Genomic DNA, 8,708 nt, shown 5'->3' on the forward strand with positions numbered 1-8,708 from the left:
ACTCTTCCTCTTTACTTATCTCTTTCTACTATTCTGTCATTCCTCCCTGACTACCGAAATTCAGTTGTAAATAGAGGTACAGTAGCCAAAAGAACACTGCCAAGCGATTTACTAAGTAGTTATTTGTTGTTAAACAGTACATTTTTACCAATTATCTTTCAGAGCCCAGCTTGATTTGTCCTCAACAGATCTACTGCGTTTGCAATATACTGTAATAAATGGCTATTCTTTCCTTTGCAATAAAAACATACAAAATATAGTGCAATATGTCTATATAAAAGTATGGACGCAATTGGTCAAAATCCAACAGTGAGTACTCACAAACTCCCTAATATTTTGTGCATGTCCAAAACTGTGGCAAATACAGTGTCTTTGAGGTGTCTTTCTGTCTGTTTTTGAGTCCCAAGGTACAGCATCCCTTGTAAAATATGGTGAAGAACCAAAATAGTGTGGACTGATAAAATACTTTTATCTAAAGATTAAAAGATAAAATACACTCACATGGTGTCACATAAAAATGTGCAATCGAACAAGTATTGGAACACGACCAGCTGGGGTGTTGGAAGTTCTCTCAACTCTCCTCCTCAGCAGGGCTCGCATCGCTCATATCCAGTTCCGCACTTCCGGATTGGGTTTCCGGATGATCTCCAGGTGGGCAGGTGGGCACCGCAGCGTTCAGCTTCCTCCTCAGCAAATCTCTCTCCACTCAATGCGCTTCTCTGGGTCTTTCGGTTTCATCAGGAGTAGTGTTAAATGTTTCAGCTACTGTTATATACCCTCTTTCACCTTTCTATTGATTACAACAAGCTTGTGTTCATAAGATGTCTATTGGAGGCTAATTACTAAAGGCTAATTACTAAAGACAGCCACTTGTTTGTCAGTTACCTTCTTATCTCCTAGACATATCTCACGTTTTATCACTATTTCACGATTTCACTTGGGCACCTGGTTATTTATGGGTCACATTAGATGTTTCCTCTTTGTACACGGTTATTTCACACAAACACGGCCTCACTGCAGCCAGATATTATTTAGAACATCTCTCCACACTTTCACCCGCACACATCACATTTATTTTAGACAGTATTTTATTCCTCCTGACACATAATTACTTCATGTTTTGAGGGAAGTTCTATCTCCAAACACATGGGACTGCAATGGGGGCATGTTTTGCACCCTCATACGCCAACCTCTTTATGGGTTGGTGGGAGCAGTCCCACGTGTTTGAAGATGGGAATCCCTTCAGACATCTCATCCTTTCATATCACCGCTATATAGATGATCTTTTGATCATCTGGAAGGGCACCATCACACAACTGCACCTTTTAATTGATACACTCAACACCAATCCTTTCAATCTCACATTCACACACTCCTTTCACTACCATCACATTCACTTTTTAGATCTTTGTCTTTTTGTGGATCTTGGTCTGAATGTTTAAACTGATATTTACAGGAAACCCAATTCACGTAATACTTTACTACTCGCACACATTTGCTATCATCGTAGTTTATTTTCTGGTATTCCCTGTGGGCAATTTTTACGCCTACGACGGAATTCTTCTACTTTGACTGATTATGACACTAGATCTCTGGAATTGATTGATAGATTTAGAACAGAGGCTACAATCTTAAAATAATTAGCGTTTCATATCTCAATGCAAGATTACACCCAGAGAGGATCTGATCGATCTCAATCCAATTACATACTGTAATAGAAATAGTAGAGGTAGAGCTGAGGATCACAGACCAGATAATTCCAATAGAGACCCTTCCTTCTTTGAGAGGTGTAGGCCATATAGTGAGTAACCTTATTGAAGGTAAATAAGCCTTAATCCCTGAAAATTGAAGGTGAATGAGGGAACCACCACAAACAATTTCATTGGGGGCTAATGGGGCTAATAGCCCAGTACTCACGGACACCTTTTGTAGTGGATGATGTGCTGCTGCTGATAGATCCAGGGAAAAACGAAAGAAGAGAGCACCATCGATGACTGGAGTCAGGAGGGGATCCAAATAACAATCTTTATTGGAGTAAAAGCACAGGGAAACACCTCCTACACGATTCGAACAAAGGTTCTTTATCAAGGAGTAAAGAAACTACTGTATACACATATTTTATATACTGTACCCATTTGATCTGCCTTCATTTCACGCCAAAATTGTGTCATGACATCATCACGCTACCTCCACGCACATGCGCATCATAGGGGGGTACAGCGTGGATTACTACAGTGCCCTGCCAAAACGGCTACGGATCTTTAAGGGTGACAAAACAGTTAAAAACTCAAAACAAATGCAGGTAGTCTATTGTAAACAATATAAACTTACCCTGTCATAAAAAAACATAAAGGGAGTGGCTAAATAAGCCTGCAATCTATAAAATAATGACAAATAACTGTCCCACAATGGAACAGGTATTATCAAGGAATACAAACATAATATAGCAAAAAAGAAATGTGTCTGCAAAAACATTTAACCCATAAAAGGAACAGTTTAAAAACAAGAGAATATACCAAGACATAATAGAAATGATACAATATGATAGATAATATATAAAAAATGTGAAAATGTGTAGTTAAAAACAATGTGCAAATGATGATGATTTACTGATAAGAGAAATAATTATATAATTTGAATAATACTGCATAATACAACTATTACAACTATTACTGGCCAAAGGCAATTGTAATAATATTCATATAACTGTTCACTTTATGGTGTAGTTATAAAAAATTACATGAGAAAAATTCCATCAGAAAAAATGACACATAATGTATAGGTTAAACCTTTGTTCAAAACTCATATGAACAAGAGTGACAGAAACAACCTATAAAAATACTATTTTGATCTCTTTACAAAGAGAATAATATTAAAGATGTATAAATGTACTAAACAAAGCATACTTTAAGTATAAATGACTGCATACAAATGAAAACAATGATGCCGGGGAGATTAGGACACCAACAAAAGAAGGGAGAAAAATAGAAAACTCCTATGTATAAGTCATAACTATTTTATTTTAAAAAATGACTTAGGGCTCTATGCAGTAAGCGCCGAAAAAGTGCAATCGCCAAGGGTACCTTATCGGCATGATTCTGGCGATTTTCCCTCTCCGTATGCAATACGTGCCGAATCCCTTCCGAATCAAGCTGAAAACATTTGCTCCCACTCTACCGATGATTTGCTGTTCACACACAGGTGTATCGACGTGCATGGCGAGGTGGTGTTAGGTTCCCCAATGAAAGTTCTTGCTGAATCTGCCGAAGCAAGCATGTTTTGGATTGAGTGGCCCATTTAAAGGCACCGTGTTTTTTTATTCATTCTCTGTGTTGTTCGGAGAGAGAGAGAGAGAGAGAGAGACACACACACAGAGCTGGCCGATTTACATATTTCATATTGACTGAGACAGTTGTGGTGTATTGTGAGAGGTTTGTCCTGTGTTGTTTTGTTTACATCTTTGTCTTGTTTTCACTTTGTAAGTGTTCAGTGCGATTGTCTTTTAAATTTATTTTCTGTTCTTTGTGAGTGCTAGAGGTATGGCCGCAAGGCGTGGGACGAGTGATGCTGGTGTGAGTGGTACTGGTAGTTGTGTGAGTACGCGTCTGAGTGAACGTAGGATTCAGGGGAGTGCTGTTGCTGCGAGTGCGAATGGTGTTGCTGGGAGTGCGAGTGGTGTTGCTGTGAGTGCGAGTGCTGCTGGTGGCTCTGTTGCTGGTGCTGCTGGGGTGTCTGGTGGTGGGGTGGTTGCTGGTGGCCCGCTTTTGGAGTCTCTTCCATTGGAAGAAGGAGAGTCCAGTCAGCAGCAGCCAAGCTCTGGGCCTGCACGTATTCGGAAGAAACGTGTGGAACGGCTACGTAATCCTCGGTTCAATGAAGAGGAAAACACAGTTCTTGTCACAGGGATTCTGGAGCACTATGACTGTCTGTAAGGGCATTTACTAGGTAAGTCTATCTTTTCATTGATTCTTCAAAGACATGTTATCCTAGGTCATGTGAGATGTCTTAATAGCAAAATATTATTATCTAATATCTATCAATTAAACTTAATTGTTACACACATATTCCTTCATGCTTTAGAACGACCATAACAATCAGTCTAAAAATGTTGCCAAAGTTCATACATAAATTACATTTGTATGTTTACACGTAAATGCTCATGTGGTACACATATTACACCTAAACCAGCATGTTTGTTATCTCTTGGAACAGGTAGCAGTTTAGGAAACTGATCGTTTTTATAATAATAATTAACGTCATATATTTTGTATGTATTTCAAGGGCGGACAAGTTCAGCATCAAAAAAAGAAATGTGGGATCAAATAACCTTGGCTGTGTCTGCGTGTGGGAATCATGTCAGGGACCGGGTGAATTGTCGGAAGAGATTCGATGATATCAGGGCAAACTTAAAGAAAAAAATACAAGCATAACGGATGCATGCTTCTGGCACTGGAGGTGGGCTGCCAGCACAAGCTCTAATCTTAACACCATTGGAGGAGCAGATGCGGGAAAAATTTATTCCTGTCGTCGTGGAGTGTTGCCCGGGGACAGAGATATCGGAATTTATTCTGCTCCATTTCCAGCAGGTGACAAATGTTACTGTACTAGGCGTGTCGTAGGTTACAGTTCTTATCTATATTTCCGCTGCAACTTATACTTTCTTCCCAATATAAGCATACCTACATATATATCTGTATATATGTCTCTCTCTCTCTATCTATCTATCTATCTATCTATCTATCTCTATCTATCTCTCTATCTATCTATCTATCTATCTATATAGATTTATATCTAGTTGTCCTACAAAAAGTAACAATTAATATATATGGTGGCAAAAGGTGGCACTGAGTGCTCATTTGCATGTCATTTCCCAGAATCCCTTGCTGCAGTGGAAGCGCTGTATGCTGGGCGATGATGGGGAAAGACAGGGTTGCAGACCTGTCTAAGACATGCAAATGAGCATACAGTAATATTTACAGTTGCTATATATATATATACATAAATTAGTGATAATCTATGTTATAAACAGGCCATTACTGCCTCATCAAGTCTTGCATGGAAGATAGTGCATTCAAAGGCGAACATTCATAATTTGCACAAACACATATCGTTATGTTTAATTAAAGCTCTTTTTTCGCTTCATGTAGTATACTGAGAGAATAAATAGGAACATGTACCATATGGTATTTAATTGTGTTCATATGTAGCTCACTTAAGATTTGTCTTTCGCTCATGTACCGGTGTGTGAAACCAGCTGCAATTAATATGTAATCACAGCATAGAGGAGAACACAGGGGGTGGGGTTGGGCACCGAGCCAGATCACAGGGTCATGTTACGGTCAAGTCTTGTAGGACGCCTTACAGGTGGTAGAAACAAATAAAAGGTCCGGTGCTGTCACGTCTTGGGGGAGGGACTACAGTTGTTAGAAGCTGACAAGGTGAACAGAAGTTCATCACATTCGTTTGAAATGGTAATTCTATGAAGACTTTCACCCACCAGCCCACTATATACATATGAAAACGTACGTTAGTCATTTGCTCACTCATATCTTCTTTTAACCTTATAGAAACGCCACATTATCACACCAGTAGCATCTGTGAGCGACACACTGCATGTGTTGATGAGTGTCAGCCACATTGAGCGCTACACCTGCTTCTCTTAAATGTTCAGACAGATCACTAAAAACATTCATTCACATTTCCACAATTAGGTACTGAATTATAAGCAGAGTGTCAGGACGAGCTCACCACAAACGAGGAGGGACCGCGGTGCTGAGGTGGGATAGGATATAACGCCACCCACAGCCACAAGGGCACGTCTTGAGAGTAGAATGGTCTGGGAGTCCGAGTCGGGGCAGGAGAGGTATGGATGGTGGAAGGTGCTGTTAGCCAAGTCCGGGGTAGAGAGAGAGAGACGTAATCGTTTACCGTTTGCCGGGTTCGGGGTGCCAGTGGTGCGGAGAGTCGGATTGCCGTAAGCCAAGTTCGGGATGCCAAAGGTGCGGGGAGTCGTATAGGAAGCCGGTTCGGTACACAAGGAAGACTGCAAAACAAGACAGGACAGGACAGGACAGGACTAGGGAGGCAGAGAGTGATGAGAACAACTGGTTCTATGCTCAGCCGACGAGCCAGTGACACTGCAGGGTATATATAGGTGAGAGGATCCAATGGCAGCGTAGCCAGGTGGGGGTGTGTGGATGGACCAGGCTGTGACAGGGATAGGTCCAGAAGAGCTCCTGGAGGAAAAGCTATAGAACCCAGTAGTAAGGCTGCATTTGATTGCAGCATTAGAAAAGGGTAATGTGTCTTTAAGAGGCTGGTGCGCCTCCGTGTGGCCGCGCCTCCATGTGGCTGCACATGCGGGCGCGTGACCAGGCACGCGCTCAGACCAGACAGCAGAAGAGGGGAACTGACGTGCACGTGCGCGTGCAGAGGAGACGGGGATCGGCGTCCTGGAGGAGGAATCCGCGTGAGGCGCGGGAAGACGCAGCAGTGCTGCGAGTAAGTGAGGAGCACGCGACTCCCTGTTCGTTACACAGGGTCAACTTTGCTGTCATGGTAGTGATGTACATTATTATTGTTAGATTACTACACAACATATGCAGTGTATGTACAACAGAACACTTAGGGGCCTATGCAGAGAGCAGCGAATTTTCGAAATTCGCCATTTTTTGGAGATAATCGCGCAGAAAACAGCAGAAAATGGAGATTTCCGAAAATCGCGCCAATTTTTCATTTCTATTTGTAAAACTCGCCTCGCGGCTGGCGAGAACCGCAATCTCGCCAGTTTAAAATATATCCGTATGCAGAGAGGCGCGAACGGCATCTAGCGGCTGTTCGCGCCAATAAAATGGCGCGATTGTCTCCGTTTTGCCTCGCCAAAAAAAACTGGCGCTCGCGGCCATTGCAAAGGGAAAAAAAAAGGCGCGAATTTGTTTTTACATGTTTCCGAAGCGCGCATCTCGCCAATTTAAACTCGCCAGACGCATCCATGTTAAACATAGCAGAATTCGCACTTTTCTGCATATGGAGATTAAAACTCTCCAAAAAAGCTCCTTTTTATGAAATTCGCCATTTTTAAAATTCGCTGCTCTCTGCATAGGCCCCTTAATTTTACAACGCATTCCTGCATGATCTTTGTATGTTGTATGGTTTTTACAATAAATGTGCCAATTAGGTTCACATGTACATTGATGTTAAGATGGATAATGTACAGCTTGGCAGAAACATATTGTCATTTCCTTATGTGATGCTGATATTTAGCCATAAATACTCACACTACACAAACTTTATGTTAATTATGTACACATGTCAATCAAATTCTTATGTTATTCTTCTATATAGTTGCTCCTGAAGCTCATGTGTCACCTGACACTGAATATGTCTCATCACCTGGCTCATCCAGCTCATCATCAAACATGGAAAGGGAGTGTATGAGGTGCAGGACATCTAATGTGTACATTTCTAGATGTTAATTTGCCATGCTAAATAAAGGCCTTTCACATGTAATTAACTTCACATCAGTTATTGTCACAGAAGATGTAGTTTTTCATGACAACATGTATTGTGTGTGTTGTAAACTATCAGCTAGGAGTTCATTCTTCTTTCACACTGAGTCGAAATATAATTGTTTCTTCAAGCATAAACATTTAATTTGACACAAATAAAAAATTATGGAAACATGTTATGTGTTACACTGTGAGAACAACTCTCATTATATTGATAAACAAGTGAAAGTTCCATGGCAGTTCATAATGTCTTTCTTTATTTGTAGAAGCAGATGTTGCCACTCAAGGACAAATTCACTCATGTGACCATGAAGATGTTCCCACTCGTGGATTAACCCAGCATTCAAGTCCTCCTGCTCGTGACAACTACTCAGCTATTGCAGCTTCTGAAGCAAGAATCTTGGGTGAAGAAAATCGTCGCCATTCAGAAATGATGTCAGTGCTTGAAAGGATGATATCACTGCAGGAAAGAACACAAATGTCACAAATTGAAAGAGTCATCATCCAAGTTCCTAAAGAAATACAAAATGTAAACAGGACATTACAAGCAATAGTTGTGAATCTAAGCCAAGCAAATCAGTTGCGAATTACTGCAAGAGAACAAAAATTCCACTTTACCCCATCTGAGGATGGAACTTTACAGTACATGCTGCTACTTTTTCTCCAGAGTCATCAGTTCTTCATTCTCCAGTTGTGGATGATACCGGTACAGTAGGTGCAAGTTCTGTGCAGGTCCCTGTCAACATCCAACCGCTTACATCTGTTCAAAATCAGGAACGGACAGCTACAAATGAGACACAAAAAAGAAAGTTAGGGCAACAATTACTACTAACCAGCTTTTGGAAAAAGATTAAAACACCAAAACAAGAAACTGCTCCAACCTCAGTCGTGCAATGTTTAGCAACTGGTTCACAACTGCCACATGCCACACCCGGTGCCCCTGAAGTGCAACAGCCCACACCCAGTGCCACTCAAGTGCCACAAGCCATACCCAATGCCACTGAAGTGCCACAGCCCACACCCAGTGCCCCTGAAGTGCCACAGCCCACACCCAGTGCCACTCAAGTGCCACAGCCCACACCCAGTGCCACTGAAGTGCCACAGGCCACACTCAGTGCCACTGAAGTGCCACAGCCCACACTCAGTTCCCCTGACGTGCCACAGCCCACACCCAGTGCCACAGAACTGCCACAGGCCAGT

Source organism: Ascaphus truei, chromosome 1 (genome assembly GCF_040206685.1).
Source record: "Ascaphus truei isolate aAscTru1 chromosome 1, aAscTru1.hap1, whole genome shotgun sequence".
Taxonomy (NCBI): domain Eukaryota; kingdom Metazoa; phylum Chordata; class Amphibia; order Anura; family Ascaphidae; genus Ascaphus; species Ascaphus truei.